At 39.7% G+C, this 25,710-nt stretch overlaps 1 long non-coding RNA gene across 1 annotated transcript in view; it reads left to right on the forward strand.

The window, feature by feature from the left end:
- Nucleotides 1–25,710, forward strand: part of LOC116659325 — a 298,444-nt gene that overhangs the window by 180,559 nt on the left and 92,175 nt on the right. The window contains exon 3 of the long non-coding RNA XR_004314642.1: nt 12,433–12,567. This is a non-coding gene — a long non-coding RNA (uncharacterized LOC116659325). The remainder of the gene's footprint in view (nt 1–12,432; nt 12,568–25,710) is intronic.

The following is a 25,710-nucleotide window of genomic DNA, read 5'->3' on the forward strand; positions in this document are numbered from 1 at the left end:
GCAAACTGCTTGTATTGAATTTTCTACTCTTTATGAATCATACTAGATGAAATAATCTTACATTCTTCTTCTGCCACTTAGGTGACATTATTCTTTCTTTAATAGCTTCTCTGAGATGCTATTAATAAATCAAAGGAAATGTGAGCACATAATATACTGAGCTTGTGGTATAAATACAGAGTTTGTAGTAGACATCTATGCTCTTTGCCCCCCACAGCATCCTTGTTTAGTAAGAAAAAACCCATTATTTCCCATGGAATTGATGCTTACCCATTCTCAGACTGTGAACCCATCCCCTGAAGCCAAATGTGAAACTCAAAACCTAGACTTGACCAGACTGGCCTGTATAATGGGTGCAGGGATGGGCACACAACTTATGATTAAGTCTTGCCAATTGTGAGTCTTCCTGGAATTGTTGGGAGGAAAAACCCCCCTCTTGTTGCCAACAGAATATAGCCTAGAGCTCCTGGTGGTCTCTTTGTTACCTCCGGGGGACAACCTGCCAAAGAATCCTCATAGAAAAGCACAGACAGGACTGGAAGAAATATTACTGATGACATCACCTGGGCATTCATACCCAGTTGGAAGTTATATGATTGAATAAACTCTCCTTTTTGCTTAAGCAAGTTTGAGTGGTTGCTGTCTCTTGTAACTAGCAGAGTTCTAGTACACCACTATACCCTTTCAGATCTCATTGTGACTCCTTCTGGAGTATGAAATGGAAGCTATTCTCATGACAAATTGATATATCTAGTGTCCAGATCACAAATTCTTAGGTGGCAAAATCTATATCATAATCATTGTTTATTGTGACTTCCTAGAATAGTTCCAAGTATACATAATAATTCAATCAAAATTTGTTTAAGTAATCCAGAGTTGAGATGTAAAAGAAATAGAATAGGAAAAAAGCATAGTGTATATTTTATTGAGCACCTACTTTGTGTCAGTCACTCCTCTGGTCACTCAGAATCACAATGAACAGATAAAATTTCTATTGTTGTGTAAGCACACTTTCTAGTGGAGAGACGTGACAAACAAGGAAACACAGATAAATAAATATAGCTTCAGATATTGTTAAGTGTAATGAAGAAGACTAAAGCAAGAGGAGGAAGCAGAGAGAGGCAGTGGTAGGATTTGGGTAGAATGGAATTGATAGGTCTTTCTGAGGAGGTGACATTTGAACAGAGACTTAACTCAAGTGTGGAAACAAACTATGGAGAAAGAGGGTTTCCGGCAGAACAGCAACACGTGTTCGGAAATGCCGAGATGGGGATGAGCTTGATAGTCTAAAAAGGGCTAGATGCGGACAGCCTCCTGCACTATTTTTGTCGACTCAAAGTTTGCATACCGACTGTGAACAGCGAAGGGAGGAGAAAGTGCAGAAGAATGCAGGTGTCAGTAAAGCTACTTAATTTATCAAAACATGATTATTGTATTTCTCATTTTTATACATTGCATATGCATGGCTATGAGAAGAATAAAGGTGTGTGAACTCTTTGATAATGTGATTGCGTATTATCCCCTTTCTACTATTGAACTGATAAGAATGTGGCCTCAGGAGGAAAATGCATGGAAGAGATCATTAGGGCTCCTTATTTGAGACTCGAGAAAGTTAGATAACTTTTCCAAGTTATATCACTTGTTACTGTTGAGCTAAATGTTGGACTTTGGGGAACAATTTCCTTGGCACACCTTTTACATGACATTTCATTGACTATCTCAGAAAAGTCTACTTATCTACCTCTTACCAGGGAGTGGAGGGTGTACAGGAGGGACGATATGATTGGACATTGCAGCAAAAAACAAAACACAAGACAAACCCTAACACTGTTTATATTAGACTTTCAGTGTATTATACGGCTTTGTGTGCAACAGGTGTCTTTGACAACTGCACTTTTCTTAGGTTATCCCTTAATTTATAATCCCTCAGACCACAGCTTAGTATATAATATTGCTAATTTTTTAGATAAATGAATAAATACATCTCAATATTAACAGATGGCTAAATCCACACTGATAATTCTTTAGCAACTCTTTGAACAAAATAAATGTATAAGCACAGTGTAAAATAAAATGAGTATTTGACAGTTATTAGTTAATCTTTTAAAAATTAAACACCTGCTGTCTCCATTAATATCACAACACATACTATAGTGGAGGTTATACGTTCATCCTATGTGTAAAATTGTCCTTGCTCTGTAGAAATTCATAGTCTAGCCGAATGAGCCAATTATTATGCTATTTATTGTCTCTCAGTTTCAACCCACTCTCCTGTGCTCACTCTACGATGCAAGATTTGGGACTCTGGAAGCCACATTTCTGCTTTGCCAGCTGCTCCCTGGTAGCCTCTGCTGTTAGTGGGCACTAGGCAAAGCCTCCAGGCTGGAGGAGGCAGAGAGGACACATTACTTCCTGTCTCTGATTTTGCTTCCTATTCCTGGTCAGCGTTACTCTAGCAACATTTCTTCATCCTGGAAGCAGCAGTTCATTCAAGCTGCAGCCACTGATGGTAGTTTGCAGCCTTTTCGCCACTCACAGAATTGGCCACATCATGCCTCTTTAGAGACATCAGTACCAGCTGGGCAGCACCTCCCCCGCCCCAGAGGTCTGAATGTCAGCTCCTCTGGGCTTCTTTTCCGAGGAAAAAGGAGCAGCCTCCTGCAGCTGTCAACTCCATGATCTCCGTGTTTATTTTGTGCCTCTTCAATTTTTAGTACCTGTGTAAGGGTTGTTTGCCTAGGGATTTGAAGAAATATAACACAATACACATAAGTACAACAGGCCTGTGAAGAGAGATAAATCAGTGCATGCTGGCAAGAATAATTTTTTGCTAAAACATACACAAATGTGTGTTTCTTAGATTATAATATTGTAATAAGATTGTTTCCAGTTCTAAGTGTTATAATCCATCTTGCAAGTTTTCGCATGTGTACCAGAGAGCATGAAATGGATTAGCAGGAACATTTAGTGCACTGCTGATGTGTTAATGCCATTTTCTAGGAAATGTCAAAACTCTGTGTTGCTTCCCAGTGTGTGGAAGCCACTCTCACTTGGCCTACGCCTCTCTCTAAAAAGATCTGAAACGCTTTTGATTTTACTTGCTGGATGAAGAGAACACAGCTTAGAAGGAGAGTGCACATTAGTGATTAGAATATGGAGATTTGTATTTGTTTATTTTGTATCTTTCCCATAAGTAGCATGCATAACTTTATAAATGGAAATAAGATAACATGTTAATGAAAATTAGTGAAGAAACCAAAAAACTGAAAGATGAAAAAGGGAAACAAGAGAAGGAAGGGATTGGTGCAGACTAGCAATGAACAAAAACCACATGAAACACAGAAAACCATCATCAGAATTAGGAAAAGAGAAGAACAGATCAGATCAGAAGATGCCAATCATCTGAATTATGTGACTGAATAATTTTCACAAGAAACTTGGTGAGAAGAATCTGGAATTTTCTGTCAAAACCTCACATTAATGTGTTTATAGTTTGAGGTTTAATGAGATTTAGGGAGATTTAAGCCAATGTATTTCATTTCCCTACTAAATCATGTTCCCTTACAACCTTTGCCACTAAAGCTGAGCTCTGTCTCATTGCCTATAACAAAAACAGCATTATCAGTAGCCTTCGGGTGTCAATGCTGACTTCGGGAATGCCAGATGTCTTGGGAGGAGAGCAGAGGATTCTTAAATATCTTTAGATTCCTTCATGTCAAAAGTTTGGCTGATTTAATCACAAAATTTTACATAAGAGAAATCTGTGCCAGTGGAAAAAAAAATGAAAAGCCCAGCTCTTCTACCCACGTGACTTGTGGGAAGAAGGGGGTTAAATGTAGCATGTGGAAGCATTCTCATATTTTTGCTTTCTCTTTCTTAAGATGGAAATCCAAAGTGGGGCCATGGTGGATATATTCAAATTAATAAGGAGGAGACCAAGAACAGAAGTAAGAGGGGAGGAAAATATGTGAGGGTTTCAAACAGTGGAGCCACCTCATTACCATGGGAAAAATTGCACAATTGGTAGGTGATGGTATCTGGATAGATGAGCCCCCAACAGTATCCTGGCTTCTCATGCAATGTGTGGCATGTAAAAAATTTAGATGTCCCCATTTGCTTCTATGAAATAGAGCAGAGTGCTGAGAGGCACAATGGACAAGCAGGGGTCTAGGAATGGAAAAAAGAGGCTGCCATGTATTGGGGACCCAATAGCTGGGACAAATGTCTGGGACCACAGCCTGCTGAGGTGGATGCCAACACTGTCAGTCAGGGTTCAGTTTTACTTCCGCCATCACTAGCCCAAAGAACCAGCCAGAATAGCCACATCACTCAGAAAATGGAAGGACCCAAAATCTATGCCCTCTATCCTTTTCCAAGCTAGGGAACAGGGCGCTGTGAAGCTTCCCCACTGATACCAAGCATTGTCCTCCAAGAGGAGCTCAGGACATCTGAAATACTGAAATGAAATGACTGGACAGAGCATATTTATGAAATTGAATAACGTGTCTTTTTCCCTATTGACAAGATGGAGGCCTCTAAGGAAGATTAGGGTTAGAGAAAATTACAGAAATTAAATTTTCTTTGCATATCTAAGAGTACTGTCAGTGACTTTTTTTTAAACTGATTACAATTGTATGCAACTGTGCCCCATAAAGTGCATTTTTTCCTCATTGTCAGTAACTGATTTATAGTATTTATAAGATCTCAAGGTAAAGAATTGATCAGATAGTATTTAATCTGTTGTTTGCATGCTCCTTAAATAATTCCTATCCAGTTTCTGATGCCTAAAAGGAAAAAAGTCAGATAAGTGACACTTAATAGAATGTTGTCTTTTCTAGGTTTACTTTGAATTGCTAAGACCATCCCAAATCCTACCCATTAGATGTTTCCTTGTCTAATTATGTCTTTCTTTCATTAGTTTCCAAGTCCTTCAAGGAGCTGTTTAGTGACTGTCATCATTGTGGCTATTGAAAATTAAACTATTAATATTAATGTAGCTTAATGCTTTCATTCTTTAACAAGCATTTAAAAGATGACAGCTCTTTATAGTTGGTTAATATAGTGCACGTTAATGTTTACAACATGTCACAAGGCCAACCACAACAGAGTCCACTATTTCTCTACCAAAAATCAATCAAAGAAAGGGTGACTGAGTTAGCCTCCTCATGACTTAACATGGCATGTCCATACTAACAAATTTGCCCTAACAGTGTAGTCACGCGTTGTCCCCAGGACGTGGGGTTATGATTTAATAAAATGAAACAGGCAGAAGAAGAAGAATGACTAACACATGAATAGTTGTTTATGCCAATTGTTTGGTGTTGAGGAAAAGAGCCCAGAACTTCGAGTCAGATGATCTGGATTTGAGGCCCTGCGTTTCCAGTTTTTTATTTGTTTGACTTGAGGAAGTCACCTAATCTCTCTGAACTTCAGTTTGTCTGTTGGGACAATGGAAGTCATAACTCACAGGACCGATGGAATAACGTAAACCACGACTGGAGCTCAGAGGCTCCGTGCAGTGCTTTACAGCACTCTGCGAAGTACCCTCAGGCGCATGCTCATGACACCCCTCATGGCTCCACTGTCCAAGGGGAGAAGAAAAGCTCTCTTTATTTCCATAGACCATCGATGAGCACTTCCTCTTGGGACTTTAGATGTTACGTTATTCAAATGCTACCTTTCACTGTAAAGCCACATTTTGTTCATGTCACTCACAGGCCCCATTTGAAAAATGTCATGACCATATACCGAAATTGTCAGATTCCTCATCCTTTAGCAATCACTAGGGAAGGGCCTGTTCCTAGAATATGGGAGAATAGGAAGAAATTTAAAATGATGAAAAATACAGAGGGAAATATTGTTTATCTCTTTGAGCTGGAAAATATGAGACCATCCAGATTTCACAAGACCTATTTTTACCAGACCTGGTTCTCTAGAGAGCTTACAGGCAGGATCCTCTTTCCTGGTCCCCTCCTCCTCCATTCTCAAAATCATCCCCCTCAATATTTTAATTAGCTAATTTTCTTTCTTAAACCTCCATGTGGGTTTCCAATTCCCTCTTGAATCAGGTTCAAATCTTCTGATTGTCCGTAATGAATATTATTCCCTTACCTCCCAGGTTCTGATTTCCGGCTAGAGATTGATTTAGCCCCATTGGGAAAGTCCCTCACATCCTCCTCCCATACCTGCCGTATCTCTTTCCCTCTCAGGCAACTGAATGCTGTTCTCAGTGCCTGGAATGACCTTTCTTATCCTCTAGCAACTAACATTCTGCTCAAGGCTGATTACCTCCGAAACCCGTGTGGGATTATCCCCTTGATTCATGCAGTCTCTCTACCCCTATATAATGGATGCATGCAGTTACATATGTTTACTCCTAACTTCCATCACAGTATTCTGTGGGTTTTACCATTCACATTATGCATGAGACACTGGGAGGGATGCACCAAAATAGATGAGGTCCCTGCTCTCTGCTCTCTGAAGCTCACAGAAATGTCCACGAGAGAAAAAGTCGGCTTTAAAAATCCGCCAGGTGCAGAGAGTGGGCAGCTATCTAGCACAGAACCGCTTGCTGAGATCTAACCCACATTCCCCATGTCTGTGTTGAAGGGGGCAAACATGGGGTGAAGAGGAAGGACAGACCTCTTCTGTACCAGGAACCCACCCAAGGCAGAACCCGCTGGGGTGGACACCGGGGAGCGCAGCACACTTAGATTTAAATCAAATTTGAAGCTTTGGTTATTACAGAGATTGTCACTAGGCACAACTAATGACTGAATCCAGATTATGTTCTCATCTTTTTCTTATTTTATAAAAGTGACCAGGAAATCATAAGGCTGCTCAAGGTTTGATGCTAAGTGAGAGGAGTATTCCCACTGAGCTAGTTTAGAAATACTGGGGGGAGACAGAGATACAGCAGCTTTGTGAGCGGGTCCCAGGGAGTCCTGATTCATATAACGTGATGTGATTGTTCCACTTGCAGTTGGATTTATCTTTGCAGCGTAGGTTAAAGAAATGCACTGAATCTTCTCACTCTCTCCTACCTTGTTCCTCTTGTGGCTGGAAGTGTCTATTTATGAGGTATCGACTTCAGGTTAGAAGTGAGAATTGAACCATTTCCAACTGTAAACCCAGTTTATATCCTCAAAGTGGGAGTGAGCTTCTGATTAAATGAGCCCTGAGCGGAGCTGAGCATCATTTACAAAGAAGTAATGCCAAAATTATTCTTGTTTTGTTTTGTTTTAAAATCCAGTGAGAACTTCTGAACAGAAACCAACCCTGTATTTTTGAAAGCCACTGAACCAGAATTCGATTAGAGCATCAGAATCATTTCTGAAGTAAATTTGAACCCAGTTGATATTTTATTAGATCCAAGTCCTTGGTTAAGATAAAGTGTGTGGTCATGTAACAGAACAAAGTTAAATGGCCCACCCAGAGATTAACTGCGAGGCCTTTCACTCATTAGTACCATATTTTAAAACTAAAACAACTGAGATGGCTTTTCACAAACCACTACAATTTACACGGAGAGAGCTTCCTAATTTTCTCTGGGAAAGAAGGTTTGAATCGAAAAATGTTCAGTGATTTGACCAAGATCATGTGGAATGTCAGAGAAGGGGTGGGATGGTTCAAACATTGTTTGCCTTTGGGTTTTGCCTATGGAAGAGCAGGCAGGCTCAAAGTTATAACCTAATTCACGTAAACTCATTAACTTTGGATATACTTCCAATTATTGACGTTGACAGTTACCAGTCGTCGAGGCTGTTGAAAGAGAATTTTCACTCTCTTCGTTAAATGAGTAAAGCGGTTAAGGAATGCTCTAGTGATTCTTACTGAAACCTGGTTAAATCAAAGCTGGTTCTTTGTCCTCTAAGTACAGCGCAAAAAGTGAGTGGTGTTTCCCCCCACGTTGGTTGGCTGGTATTACCTCCACCAGAAACTTAGATGCTTCCCCAGTTGACTGCCCTACACATGTCGGAATCTTCTACTTTATTTTCCCATCTGTGACTCACTGAGCTGGAACCATGACCGAGTTTAACTAGAGAGAGCTCGAGGCGTGCCACGGGCTTTGCTACCGAATCCCAGCCCTGAGACGCCACTGGATGGCTTCTGTGTGGCTGTGAATTACACTTGCCACCGTTCCTCTTATGTATTGAATGTAATAAATCTTTTCCTACACGTCTAGGGCAATTGATTATTTTTATCTTACTTCTTAGAGGCTGTCGTTTAAAGAATTTTCAATACTTTATTCTCAGTTGTTTATATTATAGAAAAGCAAAGACTATATTTAAAAGACATATTCATAAAAAGCAACAGCCCAGGTTGCTCTAATTAAACAAAGTGTGTGTGTGTGTATATATGTGTTTGTTTCTCCAGGACATTTCAGGGTGTAATAGCAAAGGGATTACTCCATTTTAAATACTAAATCCCTTGAATTGAAACTGTTTTCAAGTAGCAGTTAATTATTTTAAGTGGACAAGAAGTGAGCATGTATGTGCTATTTTCTCCTTAGAAACTCACTTCATGTTTCAGTTCACACCTGGTAAATTGGTGAGCTGTTTTGCAGAAGGCGTCTCCAATAGGCTTTAGTATGTCTTTGAATTCCCCGTAGAAAAGTGGCTGCTCTTTGATAGCAGAAAGTGAACATTATCTAATCCTGATTGTTTTGTAGTAATGTGATTATTAATAAAGTCACTGAGCATTTTTATTACTTTACTGTCCCAGTAGACCCCAAGTCTAGGTAACTGCATTGTAGAATCTATTACTTTTGCTTCTGGTGTTCAAGTATGATTCATTTCTGATCCTGTAAAATATTTCAGTTGCCGTGTTTTCTGTGTTTAATCTCCTGGGACATCATCCTGGTGCCTAAATCTCTTCACCTGCAGGGCAACTTTACATGTGGCTCAAGTCAGTGCCCATCTGAGTGCTGAGACATCGAGGGGTCCCAAAGAGGGTCTACAGCACAAAAATACCCCTCCTCCCTTTCCATGCCCCGCACTGTAGATCTACAACTAACAATTATTCTACCACTGGGTGGTGGGTTTTCTGTTGCTTGTGAAGAGAGGCCCACTTTCCATTTATTTGGGAATGTTCCTGTTTAGTGCATCGCATGCTTATCCTGTTCTCTTCTGCCTGTCTTTGCAGCTCAGCCATTGACTCAGAGTCAGTCTGCCACTAAACAGAAAAAAGTTGAGGAGATCAATATCAACAGGATGCAGCATCCGTTTTTCCCTACTTGAATGTGCTTGTTCCACCTTTAAACCTAAGCCGGCCGATCTTGGGACATAGCTCCTATCCTAACAAGAACATACCAAAGCTAAAGCAAATTAAAGGTGACAGAGAATATTTGCTAAGATAACGGGATTTCTTTCTTGAAGCTGTATTGCTACTTTTATGGCCTACACTGTCTGTCTGGGTTTCCATGCTCTGTTGCCTGATGTCTAAATTTATAATGTCCAAACGCCCAGAATGGCTTACTATAATCTTCAAAGTTAACCGTGTCCATCACCATGTGCTAATACGCAGTGAATTTCAACCTAGTTTCCACCCACCACTTGTTATTCCTGTGAATCTCACCTGTCTCCCCTACTTCGGACATCTACCACTGCTCTGATGTTAGATTTATAGATACACCTTTACAGTGGAGGGCCTGCCTAGGTCCCGACACCTGTATCCGTCTTGCCTGTTAGTTTATGAGACCTGCCAATATTGTGTGTCCCCTCACACCCAGCCTCCTTCCCCTTCTCCTAGATCTCTAGGCCCCCAGCTCCCGATCCTAAATTCACCGTAGGTTTTTGGAGTCATCAGTACAAGGAGGAAAGCATCCAGTTACGACAACATGTACTGAGTGAGACATAACTCTCATAATAGTGGCCTTTTAGAAGAGTATACTTGTCAATACATATATGTCTGTACTTGATAGAATTCCAGGTACAGTGACAAAAAAATGGGGAAAAGTTTAGGCCCCTGTAGAGAATTAATGTAGGGGCAGAAAACCAAGTCTTTCTTAAACCTCGATGACTTATCTCTGCTTTCAGATCAGCCTTTGGCCATCAGCACAACTTACCCCTGCCTGTGTAAGTCCTGTTTGCAGGGTGTTCAGGTTTTGATTCTTACTAAAGTACAAATACTCTTGGGAAAAGTGACTACTCAGACTTCCACCAGATATTTGACACGTCTGGGTAGAGTTTCCATTTTGTTCTGATAACCAGGAGAAGAATAAGGAGATTTAACACCTGGGATGGATGGAAATATAGGAAGGGATTTAGAAAGGAGAAACCGAGGCAACTAGCAGTACGCTTCTCCTGCTTTGGAACTTTGCAGAGGGTTGGTTTCAGTTGCAATGATAATTTGGAAATGGGTAATCAAGTGTTACTCTGAACTTCCATGAGTCAGTGGTTGAGGAGAGAAGACTTTTAGGGGTTCATGAGCATTGTGGAGAAAACTAGTCTGTGGTCCTTACTGTAGTCATGGCAATGGGAAATAGTTTGCAACTATTTTTGTAATCTATGGACTAATTAATTTACCATTTTGTAAAAACCTTTAGATCAATTTAATAGCATTCATTTCAGGTGCACTTGGATGAATCCTGGAAATTAATTTCTGAGGTGTAACACTGGTATTTTAAATTAAAAAAAAAACTAACCAAATTAGGTTGTCAACTTGCAATTTTTAGTTGTTAAAACACTGAATTTTTTATCTCCTGATTGTTTGGCTTTCTAATAGTATATCTTACTTGACTGGTCTTATTGATGCCAATTGACTATTTACCTTGCTTCTTAGGATAATCCCAGCTTGGTGGCTAACTGACTTTATTTCCTCTTGTTACTGCATAAGTTTTTATTGATTAACAAGTATTGGGTACTATCATTAACGCCACATTTGTCAAAAGGATATTATCCTTCAGCAGCACTGCTCTCTCTGTCTCTGTCTCTCTCTATCTCCCTCACTCTCATTTTCTCTCATTCTCTCTCACTTACACACACACACACACACACACACACTCACACACACACACAAACACACCCACACAGACACAAACTGTGAAATTAATGACTAGTTGCCTGTAATCCCAGAGCCTGACAGTACAACTATGTTTATGAGCTTAAGCCCTCCCACCACCAACTTACACAAGACAAACTGTTAAGTGTTTGGTGCTATGGTATATGAGTTAACATCTTGAGAAGATTGTTATTATAAAAGTAATGACTTACATTTGTACAGTTGTTTTCAGTTTCACACTATCTTATTTTAGTCTCACTATAACCCAGTGCTATATACAGGGCAAATATTATTATTCTTCACATGCATGGATGTGTGTGCACACAGGTACACACACACACACACACACACACACACACACACACACACACTCAGAATATCTTGCCCAGGGTCATGTAATTAGATAGTAGTAGTTTAGGGGTTCCAAATCCATTCCAGTGCTCTCTCCAAACCAGTAACGTATCTATCCAGTTTTCAGCAGCATTATTACTACAGGTGTACCCCTGTGGACCTACAGGTATAAGATGTTCCATAAAAACTGTGCATATAATTTTATAGAATGAATTTATTCTAAAACATATTTACTGAATTTACTATGAAGATTTCTTTTTAAACATGAATAATTTCTCCCTAATTTATCTTTTGTAACAGAAGCATGAATTTTTATACACAGGATTTTTAAGAGCATGAGTAGCTCATATTTATTTTCTGCCTGGATTTCACATACATTTGATACCCAAAATGAGCTGCAGGCTAATGTAATCATAGAAACATTTTAGGAGACAGAAAAACTAACGTGTATTCTTGATTTTCCCCTTGACCTTCCTTGCCACACTTAACCTTTCTGTTGGAACTTCCTCCATTGGCAAAAAATTCTGCATAATTATACCACCTTATTATCTCATCAGTATGCAGTCTAAGTTCTCCTGGAAGTAAGGGAATATTGTAAACACTAGGACTTGCCATCCCCCAAAACAGAGTGGTGACGACTGCCTAAGAGTGACAAAAAGCTGGCATTATTTAGCTGCCACCATCACCACCATGAAAAAGTTCATTCATAGATGGTGTCGCCCTGTTCCCCAAAACCAGAATTTAGCGTCTGAATCTTCTGTTTCAACTTGGCCTTCCAGGCAGCCACCGTAAAACTGATGCTCTGGATGTTAACCTCAGAGTATGGTCTGAAGACCAGCAGCATTGCCCAAGAGCTGGTTGGAGAAGTAGAATCTCGGGCCCTGTCCCAGATCTACTGGATCAGAATCTTTATGACATAAGAGCACTAGGCAGTCTACATCTGCTTTGAAGTTTAAGAAGCAGTTTGCATGTGAAATATCTGTTCCATTTTTGAACACTTTCATTGTTGGGTCATCTAAAAATGTGTCAGCAGGGATGAATGGATGTCTTCTTCTGATTGCGGGCTATTTCCTTGGACAGGAGTTGGAGAAAATCTCCAAGACCTCCACGGCCCCTGCATGTAATTGTGATAAAGAAGAAAATAGCAGAGAAGCCCCTCCCTCGTGGTCCCCGCTGGAGCTCTTCAACCTCCCTGGACGTTGTTGCCTGTGAGGGGTAAGTGACAGCTTTCACTCCCTTTGCTGCAGAAGAAAGTACTTGAACTTGACACAGTTCGGGCTTCCTCTGTTATGTACAGAAACACTAATGGTTAAGTCAAAAACATCTTTTTAAAAAAATTAATTCTGTTGCAAGATGAATTATGAGCTAAACTTAGCTCCAAATGGAATTAAAACTGGGGTGTTTCTTTTCAAACCGTCAGTTTGTTTATGCAGTGGCTTCAGCCCTGAGCAGTATCACCTTCAAAGAGAAAAGCAGTTCTGGCTGAGAGCTGCCAGTTCTCATGAAGCAACCCCAGGCTCCAGGATGCTTGAGGCCCTGATTTGTTTGTGCGGTGTAAGCTTACATTTATGCAGTGACACATACAGAATACATGCCTGACATCTTCCATTAACTTAAAGAGTCAAATGGGTGAACAGCCTTTGCAGAGCCATTTCCCGCCTTTACCAATTGTCCAGTTCCTTCTAAAGCTACTTGGTAGCTTGAGTGTCATTTTTCAGATCTGTAAATTTTCTCCTTAGAGTGCAAGTGTGTTTCAGATTCTAGGGCGACGTCTCTGGGCTCTCCTCACCATCAGTCTGGGACCACTTATCACTTATCACTTATCAAAATGAATCTCTGTCTGAATGATGAGGCAGCAGACAAAAATCTGTTGAGCTGAACTTCATTTGAAGTAGCGTAGGTCCAAGTGTGAGTGAAAGAAATATTTATTTTCTACTGTAAAGCAAATAAGACCTCCGCATTTGATACCATCCCTTCTTTCATGGCCCTCCCTCCTGCCATATATCTGCGGGTGCTGAGTCTTCATAAATCACAGGGTAGATTTTTTTCCAGGATATCAGACAGTCATGGTGGCAACATCAACACATGTGAAGAGTTTTTAAAGAAGCTTCTGAATATAGGTTGCTGCGTGGGGAGCAAGCGTTGAGGATCTGCACCCTCCGTTACACCCTGGTTTGACCTGGTGTGCTTTGAGTCTGTAGGAAACACTAGAAGCCTGTAGAGGGTCAGACAAAGGAACACGCAGTATCCTTCCTCACGCATTCACCTTGGGACCATTAATGTTTCTACTACAGGCGAAAGGGTACAGGTATTTCCAAAGCTCTCTTTTCACACCTGTAGCAGGGGCAAAGGAACAAAGTCAAAGTAGTCCTTCAGCTGGTTGTATTGTAAATTTTTGGACATTTGAGCAGTAATATTAACAGCCAAATCTCTTCTCTGAACAACCCTTCCTTTTCCCCAGCAGAATGCCACGATGCGGATAAGAAGCATGTGTTAGCTGACCCAAAAACTTTTTTTCAGCTTGGTTTGATTTAGAGAATGAGAACTCTGTAACCCCATGTTTCATTAAAAACAGTTATATTTGAAAAGTAAATTGATTAAGGGCTAACTTGTTCCACTAACAATCAAGAGGTGAAAATGTGGTTAATTTTCTGCTTAATTTTCAGGATATTGTGCCGACCAAGAATTTGCAGATTTTTTTTTCCAAAGCATTTTCTGATTACAAAACAGTGCAATCAATAATCCACTCTCCCTTTTAATGTTGAAAAGTAAAGAACAAAAGCCCATTGTGCTGGTAATCTATCTTAGGTATTTGGCCCAAGAACAAAATTCTAAAAAGTTACAAAGCAAAACTTCACTTTGGGGATGGGTTATTTATTTGGAGCCTTGATATTTTTAAGTCATGTGCATGAGGACTGGGGTAAGGATACAGCAGCAGTCATTTTCAAACAGTGCTCCACTTAAAGTAACCCACTAGTCTGTAGATTTCACAGTGGTGGAAATCTCATCCTTGTTAATTCGCTAGTCCTCATTACTTAGCATGGTGTCTGGCCTAATATTGTTAGAGTCCAAACTCCTTCTGCTCATCACACAACAGGCCAGTAACCAGGAAGATGTGGTGTCAGGGCAAGGTACAATGACTTTATTCAGAAAGCCAGCAGACTGAGAAGATGGCAGACTAATGTCCTGGAGAACTATCCTAACCCAAGTCAGAATTCAGTCTCCTTTTATACTGGAAAGGGGAGGGGGTGTGGTTGGTTGTTGCAAGCGTCTTTGTGTCAGAATCTTTTGTTCTTGCAGCTGCCCACGTAGGTCAGGTCATGGTGTCCCTGTAAACATCCAGCTAGACAAATGTTATTCTCTTCTGCAACTTTTTATCTCTGTATCAATGGAAAAGTGTTATACCCTTAAAAGTCAGAGCCTGGAGAATGGGCTATCCTGTATATTTCAGGCTATAGGCAACATTCTTTTACAAAAGGTGCAGAACCAGCATGACTAAGCCCAGGAAACAGAGCACAGGGTTAGAGCTAAAGGAACAGATCTAATATGGAGTCAGATTTATTCTTCCCTATTGCAGTATTACATTCTCAACAAAGATCTAGTGAATGAATCAATTAATCACTGACTGAGTCCAAGCTTATGGTTTACAACAGGGATCAACAAACATTTTCCATAAAGGGCTAAATAATAAATATTTTTGGCTTTACACCATATGGTCTCTGTCTTAACTACTCACCTCTCCTGCTGTAGCAAAAGCATCCATAGACAATTTATAAACAAATATGCATAGAGTGTTCCAGTAAACTTTATTACAAAAACAGCCATTGGGCTGTATTTAGCCCATATACCATTATTAGCAAACCCTTGATTTCTGGGATACAATGTCCTGAGGTTTTGGCTTCAATTATCCTACCTTCGACTTAATTTTCTTCATATACTCACTCATAAATTTCTTAATATTTATTGAGTAAAGCACAGTCCTAGGGCTGGGGAGAATATCTAAATATACAAAACATGCTTTCTAACCTTAAGGAACTTTCAGTATAATAGTCCCTCTTCCAAACTCAATCAAGTAAGTCCTCGCTCCAGAGTCAGCGTAAGAAAAAGTCAGGGTTACACCAACTGGTAAATCTCCATTGATTAAAAAAAAAAAAAGAAGAAGCAGCAAAACAAAACTATCACATTCGAGGAAGGATTTACCTCCTAAAATGTGTTAACATTTTTTAAAAATTTTAAGTAGACTTTCAATTGAAGTATAAACTTCATATAGAAATAGGCAATCATAAGTATGATTTTGAAGAATTTTCACCTGAAACCAGCACCTAAATCAAAAATATATGTTACTGGCATCCCCAAAGTCCTTCAGACATTACACTGCATACACCCCACCAATCCCAAGTTAGCTATTGCCATGGCCTTAGCTACATTGCCTACTTAAGACATGCATCTCTTAAGATGCTACCAGAGAATCCCTGTGTTACAGAATTTTGCTTTGAAGATATAATCACTTCCCTCTTCTAGCCCATGTCTTTCCGTTGGGAATTATTCCATTTTCATGGAACTTGGGTAGAGTCTGCAACATATACCAAAACAAACAGTGCATTCTCATTTCAGGCTGCCTGTGTTTCAAAATAAGCAGGGAAGTAGCTTCTCTCTCTGGTTGGGTGGGGAATTATGAGGGTGTGATTCTGAAGCTCCCAGGGGTCACCACACAGTCGTAGGATACAGCCAACTCCAAGGCTCCTGGAATCTAGCTGCACTCTAAACTAACTCTACTTCTGTTGTCTTCAATTTAATGAGTCAATAAATAATCCCCTCCTGCTTTTTTATAGCTTAAATTAGTTAGACTGAGAACCAAGGTCCTGAGACAGAAGGCCAGGCTGGAATTTGTTCTTATTATTGTATAATTTGAAAATTTTTGAACACAAATATGATTTGTAAGCATAAGAATAAAGAAAAAGGTGGTGGGAGGAGCTGGGAAAGAAAAAAACAAAACAAAGCAAAACACTGTAGTCAAAGAGGTGGGAAGAAAACCAGAAAAGTGCAGTGACAGGGATGCTGAGGGAGCAAAATCAAGTCCCTACAAGGGTGGCAGATGCTTCAAAGAGGAAAAATATACCACAGAATTCATTCTTTTATCCATTTGATCCTATCTATTGAGCACTACTGTGTGCCAGAGACTCTAATAAGTGCTGGAGACATACCAACATAGAAAAGAAACCAAGGTCCCTGCTCTTGTGGGGCTTCTAAGCCAGAGCAGAAAAATCCTTCAATCTGATCTTATGGAACAGCCCTATAGACAAGATATTTCATTAAGCAAAACACACATTTCCAAGAACATCAGGAGTGAATGCTGGCAAGGAAGTAGAGACAGTGTTGCTTGATGCCAGGATTTGCCACACAGCTCCCAGATGGCCCTGTCACCAGTCGTTATGTTACCTATCTACATTCATGCAGGTTTCCTTAAAAGTGACACTGTGGAAGTGCAAATATTTGTTATGTTGGCTGTTTTTCTTTAAAACTATTTAATTCCAGTGGCTTCTGTTGGCATATTGACTTTATTTAGCAGCAATGTATGGAAAGGTCTCCAGTCTCTCCCACCACCATCTCTCCAGGGCCCACAGCCATTAGCACAAAGGCCAGGATGGTCCTCCCACACTGCTTCATGTGAATAGCACTATTGACATGAACCATGAGCTCAAGTTTTGGCTTTTAAAACAGGCTCAAATGTGATAAACGTAGAATTATGATGACTCTTGTAATTCTAAGTCTCTTCTCAGATTTCCTCAAGACTGGGAAAGGTTTTGATTTTTTGCGAGGTTGTCGGTGAGTGGTAGGGAATAGCATATGTGTGTCACCATTGTCTTCCCAGGAAGTAGAAAGATCAGAGCTGTCACTGACATCTCCAGATGCTTCAGTTGTATCATAACCACCTTGGAAGCCAAGCATTTTCATTTTCTACTTGTCCAGGGACCTCTGGTTGATGTTACTGACAGTCTGAATTTCATAAGTGGACTTCTAAGCAGCAAGCAAGAGTTAGGTGAATAGCTCTTGCTATTCATAGCATGTCCATACTCCAGTTCAAAAGCATGTTTGAGATAGGATAAGAAGAACACAGAAGAGCCTATGTTGGATTTTTATGGGCTTATGACTATGTTATTGAAATAGATCATTTAATACCCAGTTACTGTGTATAATATACATAAATTATCAATTTCTAAGGAAATAAAGTACAATAAAAATTCACTAAAACTCAGTTAAACCTGATTTACTCATTGATGATTCAGAAGTTACTGAATTAGACATTACTGAAGGATGAAATGCCTTCATTTTAAATTTCATTTAGCTTATACTCTATAGATAGTCAGAATTAATTTCTTTTATATGATGGAATGCCAAATAGTCCAACATTTGCTATAGATCTTGAAACCTATACATCTAGCTACATAATGAGACAGTATTCCACAATACAAATGAACTTCTGGAAATACTTGGTCTTTGATGACTCAAGCCAATTTAAAAGAAAGAAATGCAGATACATTTCTTAAACTAGAAATTTCAAACCATCTAGTTGATGATTAATAATTGGTGGAAGTGAAGAAGTAAGACTGTCACTATTTGCAGATAACATGATACCATACATAGAAAATCCTGAAGTGTCCACCAGAAAAACTGTTAGAATAAATGAATTCAGCAAAGTTGCAGGATACAAGATTAATACACATAAATCTGTTGCTTTTCTATACACTAATAAGAAACTATCAGGAAGAGAAAGCAAGAAAACAGTTTTGTTTAAAATCCCATAAAAAAAAATAAACTTAACCAAGGAGGTGGGAGATACTTTGAAAATTATAAAACATTGGTAAAGGAAATTGAGATGATACAAAGAAATGGAAAGCTATCCCATGTTTGTGGATTGGAAGAATGAATATTCCTAAAATGTCCATAATACTCAAAGCAATCTACAGATTTAATGCTATCCTTATCAAAATATCCATTTTTCACAGAACTAGAACAAATAACCCTAAAATTCATATGGAACCACTAAAGACTCCAAGTAGCCAAAGCAATCTTGAGAAAAAAGAGCAAAGCTGGAGGTATCACACTCCATGACTTCAGACTATGCTATAAAGCTATAGTGATCAAAACATTATGGTACTGGCACAAAAACAGACACATAGATCAATGGAACAGAACAGAGACAGTGCCATGTAAAAGAATGAAATGAGAACATTTTCTAACACCATATACAAAAATAAACTCAAAATGGATTAAAGACCTAAATGTAAGATTGGATCCATAAAACTCCTAGAAGAAAACATGGACAGAACACTCACTGACATAAATTGTAGCAGTATATTTTGGATCTGTCTCCTAAGGCAAAGGAAACAAAAGCAAAAATAAACAAATGGAACCTAATTAAACTTCAAAGCTTTTGCACAGCAAAGGGAACCATCAACAAAATGAAGACAATCTACTGAAATAAAATATGCAAAAGATACGACTGGTAAGGGGTTAATATCCAAAATATATAAACAGCTCATACAACTCAATATCAAAAAATAAAAACAAAGCAATTAAAAAATGGGAAGAAGATCTGAATAGATGTTTTTCCAAACAAGATATACAGATGGCCAACAGGCACGTGATAAGATGCTCAACATCATTAATCATCAGAAAAATGCAAATCAAAATCATAATAAGATATTACCTCACACCTGTCAGAATGGCTATCATCAAAGAGTCTACAAATAACAAATGTTGGCAACGATGTGGAGAAAAGAGAACCTTAATATACTGTTGATGGGAAAGTAAATTGGTGTGGCTACTATGGAAAATAGTATGGAGGTTCCTCAAAAAACTAAAACTAGAACTACCATATGATCCATCAATTCCACTCCTAGGCAAATATCTGAAGAAAACAAAAACACTAATTCAAAAAGATATCTGCACCCCAATGTTCATAGCTGCGTTATTTACAATACCCAAGATATGATAGCAACCTAACTGTCCATCAACAGATGAATAGATGTGATATGTATATATAATGGAATATTACTCAACCATTAAAAAGAATGGAATTTTGCCATTTGCAACAACATGGATGGACCTGGAGGGTATTATGCTTTGAGAAGTAAGTCAGACAGAGACCAATACTGTATGTTATCAGTTATATGTGGACTCCAAAAAATGAAACAAACAAGTGAATATAACAAAACAGAAACAGACTCATAGACACAGAAGACAAACTAGTAGTTACCAGAGGGGAGAGGGAAGTAGGGAAGGGCAAGATAGGGGTAGGGGATTCAGAAGTACAAACCATATATATATAATAAATAAGTTACAGGGATATATTGTACAACACGGGAATACAGCCACTATATTATAATAACTTTAAATGGAATAAAATCTATAAAAATATTGGATCACTATGTTGCATACCTGAAACTAATAAAATATTATAGATCAACTATATGCAATAATTTTTTAAATTAAAAATAAGACAACAATAATTAGAAGGTTATTTGACTGGAAACAAAACTTTATGTTACCAGTTAATATGGATTAACTGAGAACCTATACCCTAATTAATACTGACTAAAAGCAAAAACAAAACAAAGACAAAATTGGAATGTTATATGATTATCAATCTTGGCTTGTCCAGTTATCTTATTGTAAGTTATACAGATTTTGCATATAGATGATACTTGCTTTGCTTGGTTCTGCTTTGCAAATAGAATGAATTAAAATATCTTCAATGTACAACTAATACATATGGAGTTGGGGTCCAGGCTTGAGCCCAAATTCTGACACCTGATCTGTTTGGAGGCCTGGGAGGTAGCCTATCGTGAGTCTATGGGTGTGAGGAACCTAGAAGTTCTCTGAGGGAGATTTATCCAGAGGAAAGGGGCCTCAGTGGAGGGGGGACTGAGTTCACAGTGATCGCTGAGCCCAGAGACTGGGGTTTTCTTTGTTATTCGGCAAAGCTCCATGAGGTCCTAGGCAAAAATGAAAGCTGAGCAAGATGAAAAGAACTGCTTTCACGCAAATCTTCACGAGTTATTGGAAATGCAAGACAGACCTCTTTGTGGCGTATTAAAAGGGAAAGTAGGATTCACCACATAGGGTCTCTGACAGCTGAATTTTGACATTCTCTGCACTCATGAGACAGGAGTCAGCTGGCAGCAGGAACGGCATTGAGAAGGTCACATGAGGCACCGTCATCACTTGGCTTTGGAATCACAAAGTAATCTGACACTAAAGATAGTGGACAGTGACAGATGTAAAAGGCCAAGATTTGACTCAACAGGTAGCAGAGTTTAGATTAGGAGTAAGGGTTAATGACTTAAGGCACATGGGGCTCTCAGAAACCATGGCTTGGGGCACTTGGCAGTGGCCTTTTGATTTCAGAACAGAGAATAAGTGTGAGCCAAAGAAATCTTATTTTGTTGGTAATGTGATTCAACTTTACATATCTCAGGACATCCCCCAAGACACTCCTAATACATCCATAAAGCCAAACGATCAGAGAAAGGAGTAACTTGATTTCTTAAGTGCTTCCTTTTCTAAGAAAATACAAAGCAATCTCTCCTTAATGATTTGCAATTAAAATCATTCAGGTAATTATGTTTAATGAATAAGATATCTCTTCATCTGAAGGCATCCTGAATGAGTCAGAAAGGACATATTCTTGCAGAAGACAAATATACTTGTGTCTGTGGGTGTGCACACCCTCCTCTGCCCACCTTTCCCTTTGTCTCTCATCCCTCCAAGGAACAGAGGGTTCCATTATTGGAAGTGGGTGAGTCCAAGCCCCCCGGGGGTGGGTGGACAGCGGTGCAGTGAAGGGGCCCTTGTCTGGTAGGTGAACGCCGCTTGTTCTTGGTTTCTGAGATTGCTTCCCCACATGTGACTGTTAGACAAGCCTGGTCACCTGTTGACCCCTACACTCAGCCTTAAAAATCACTGTCGGAGCTCCCCAGGCAGCATTTGTTACGTGGAACCAGATTTGGTTTGGCTCATCTGTAAATGTCGTCAGCCCCTGCCTTTTCCAGTCCCCCTCCCCTCATCACTACTTCAGGACACCAGGATCCAGCAACCTACCAGACACTCGTTTTCACGAAAAAAAAAAAAAAGAAAAAAACCCACATAAAAAAAGAACAGAAAAGAGACACAAAGCATATTCTGGTCCCCTGAGACCCACTGAATGATTTCACGAGGCCTCTTGTGGATTTTTCTAGGCCCGCCTTGATCTTTCTGAGACCTGACGGTCTAAGCCGGTGCCTCTGGCCAGTGGGTACTGCAGAATCCTTTTTAAGTGAGTGCACGTTCCTGTTCCTGCTGCAGAAAGAACCTTTCTAAAGGGACTTGAACTGTGCTTTTCCAAAACATCGAAGCCCCACATGTTCTTACAGGCCAAGAGCTGTTCTCTGAACTCAAAGGCAAGCTAGTGCTTTTATGGAGCTGAGTAGTGGCAGGTGTCCAGCACGACTCATGTGTTGAAGCTCACTGTACTGTGATTTATAAAATGTCCCCAATAAAAGTAAAAAAAAAAAAGAAAAATGAAAAATCTGTTCCTTATTTACCCTACAGTGAAAAAAGCACCATAATGCATTTCTAAGAATGCTTAATTTTATGTGTGTGATCATAATCTTTGAAACACTTGCTAGCGTTTTTCCAGCAGCCTTTCCTCCCTTAAAAAGAACCCAAACATCTTCCCCGCCCTGATTGTCACAAACCAAAAGTAATGAATATTTTCTTCTGTTAGAAGCCTGAAGGCTATTTAACTCCATGAATTTTGAAAGCTGAATTTTTTTTTAATTCTTACTTTCCAAGAAACAATGAAAGTGGATCACATATAAATTAATATTAGAATTTGACAGAGTTGGGAAAGGACAGAGGGAATTCCAGTTTGCCATTCTCCCAATTTTTAAATATAAATGACTAGATATGTTTTTAAAGGAATATGTATTTATCCATTCATAGAACACTGTACAGCTGATTCAGTAACTGTTTTTATATCTTCAAGAGAAACTTGCCTCTCCTGGGCTTTCCAGTGATGATCACATGAACCCGATAGAATGAGTCAGGGCAGAGGCAGAACTGACGGGACCACAGATACTCCCCTGGGTCTTTTCTGTGAGCAATTCAGTTCTCTGGAGGAGCCCTAGCTTTAAAAGAGAATGGTTAACAGCTGAGCAATTAAATGTTGACTTACCATCAGACTAAACTAAACAGGAGTTTTGGAAGTCCTCAGGAAAAAAGACTGTACAATAGGGCACTGTCATAGGCTTTGCTTAACCAATTCAATATCAGATCTTAGGTTTTTCTTTTCTTTTTTTTTCTTTTTCCCATTGTAAGTGTGATGTATTTACATCAGTTCTGTTAAATACACGGAGGATCTCATGCTTTTTTGGGATGTGGAGCAATTTGGAACAAAAAAATCTAATTAATGCTGATACCTGGAACAGATAAGAGGAAGCCATTATATAAGGCTGTTGTGACGATTCTTGTAAGATACATGTAGGATAGTAGTTCTCAGTGGAGGAGATTTTTGCCCCAAAGGGGGCAATTTGGTAATGTCTGGAGATATTCTGATTATCAGAACCTGGGGCTGTTAGTGGCATCTAGTAAGTAGAGTGCTGGACTTCATATAATACCCAGGACAGCCCCTCACAGCAAAGAACTCTCTTGCCCCAAATGTCAATACTACCACTGTTGAGAAATCCCAGTCTATGAGGACAAAATGTTCATTAGCATAATAGTGTCAAGGTTCTTTTTTTTGCAAGGTACAGGGTCAAAGTCATTTTATGCAATCCTTTTCTCAAATGAGCTTAGAATACTGACTACCAAGACAAATGTGATGCTCATCTTGGCAAATGTCCATGCTTCTCCTTGGGTAACTAGGAGGAAATAGCTTTAGCTGTCCACAGTGAAAAGACTGAGCTGGCATCACAGGGCCCAGCATTACCATTGCCTGGGGAACCGGAACCCTCCCCTTGCCATCAAGAGTCAAGCAATGTCCAGGCCAAAGAATGTTTTCAGTAGTATTGAGGCAAAAGCCAAAGAGCTACAGTTGGCAGAATTCAAAAAAGCACAAGAGGAGAAAATGCCTTAGCAATTTCCTAACGGGAGGGGGAGGGGTTGTAAAGACTAGAAGTTTTTGTGGGTCTTTGGGAGAATGAGGGGAGGATGAGGGAGAGAGAGAGAGACATCTGGAAAGTGGGGCACATCTCTTGGGAACTTCCCCTTTTAGTCACTCATTTTCAAGACCTAAGCTTCCAAGGCTGCTTTCCCTGGACGTTACCAGAGGACAATTTATATAAAACTGCAACCTGTCTTCATTCTACTTTGTGCTGGTTTTGAGATATAGCTACTCTTTCAGTAAAAATGCTTCTTCACGTCCAAGATTTAAGAACATCAGCCAGACAAGGAAGTTCTCAAGAAAGGAGTGTGACTATTTGCCCACATCACTGCAAGGACCACTGTCCCAGCCCCTTGAGCAATGACTAAGGTTCCTGGCAGAGACAGTAGGACCACAGGACTGACAGGCCAGTGACAATGGATAACAGTCCTTCCCTCATTTCTGGTTGCCCTCCCCCACAATACTTCAGCAAGGAAAAAACAGAGTGGGTGGTGCCACTTGGCCACCCATCCCTGAGCAACAAGGGGCTAATTAGTATCAATTGATTCTTCAAGAAATGCTAGAAAAAAGTGGACACGATCGCAGAAATCACAATCTCCCAACACAGACTCCAAAAGGATCTTTAAGACAGTTAAACACTTTGTACTAACCTCATTCTGACCTTTGTCTCATTATTGATTGCTCAGTTCCTTGTCCTTGAAAAACTATTTTGGCCAACTTGGTCATTCATATAAAAAAATTCTAAACCCTAATAGAACACAAATTTCTTTATTTTCCCAATAATCCATTTGGAATCATCATATTTCAAGTCAGAGGGGAACTGGGAGACTATATAGTAATAGGAAAATCTTTCACATACGAGGTAACAAAGGACCTGAAGATCAAGTGTGTTACTCCAGGAAACACTGAGTCATCCTGTCTTCTCAGATCCTGACTTTCTGATTGGTGTGTTCATTTTCCACCTAGGGATAAATCTCTTATAAGAAGAGTGATATAGCCAACTGAGGTTCCAGATCAGTGAAACCAACATTATCCTTACCTGTTTTTCCCAGTGAAAACATTTAATTTCATTGTACTTGGCTGTATCATCTTCTCCCGATCCCCAGGGGAGCTCAGACACACGGCAGCTGTGGAGAGGAAGCTAAGCACATCAAGCCTGATATAAATTAGAGGTAAAAACTATTCTCTCAAGTGGAATTTTCCAGAAGCTGCAAGCTCCCATTGTCTCTTCAATTTTGAATACGCTTATCTTCAAGACTGTTGGAAATAGCAAAGTAAATAAGCTTTTATGGGATTACTCATACAAAGCAAGTCAAATGTAAGGTGCGATTAAGACCCATTTCTCACCTTCTGTAGGCTTAACTCTGGCCAAAGGTATCTGTAAGTGAAATACATGGTTAAGGGTGGAGGGTGCATGTGTACATGGTTTGTGTTACCTCTTATTAGTTTATTCTTTTCAGCTTCTATCTACCCCGCCACTTCCTCCTCCTCCCTGGCCCACCCCTTCCTCCAACTAATTTCTTCTTTTAAACATTGGACTGACTTTATTTATTTATTTATTTATGTATGTATGTATGTATGTATGTATGTATGTATGTATTTTTCTTCTTAATGGAGACACTGGGGATTGAACCCAAGACCTCATGCGTGCCAAGCCGATGCTCTACCACTAAGCTATACCCGCACCCCCCAAATGATTTCTTTTCATCTAGTTTTTAAGTCCTGAAACTCTGCAAGATGAGGTGACGTTGATTTTGTAATCATGCATTTAACTGAGTTCATACAGATAGTCACTATCTATTACTAGATATGTGAGGTCCTTAAGTTAATTGGGGACTGTATCAGGTAAATGAGCTCATTGCCAAATTTCCCATTTACCTAGATTTTTCCTCAAACGGTGCTGCTTAAATGGAATTCCTGGTGTGCTTTAGTCTCTCCCTTCTCCTACACATTAGGGAGTGCAATAGCTTAACGTTTCCTTCCGTGTGCCTTGCCGATAAAGGGTTTTCCATGTGAAAGTAGCATTTTCTACCTTGAAGCAAGAAGATCACTTCTTAACATCTGCAGCTGTGAAGGTTTGGTGCTACTTCTGCTTTTTTGAAAGGAGGAAGGGACCTGAGGACTTACTGTGGACTCCGTGTGGTCTAGAGCTAGGTGATGTGATGTGTATCTGCCGCGCCATCTGGGCCTGTGACGACTCTCTGGGGCTGGTA

Source organism: Camelus ferus, chromosome 23 (assembly GCF_009834535.1).
Source record: "Camelus ferus isolate YT-003-E chromosome 23, BCGSAC_Cfer_1.0, whole genome shotgun sequence".
Lineage (NCBI taxonomy): Eukaryota > Metazoa > Chordata > Mammalia > Artiodactyla > Camelidae > Camelus > Camelus ferus.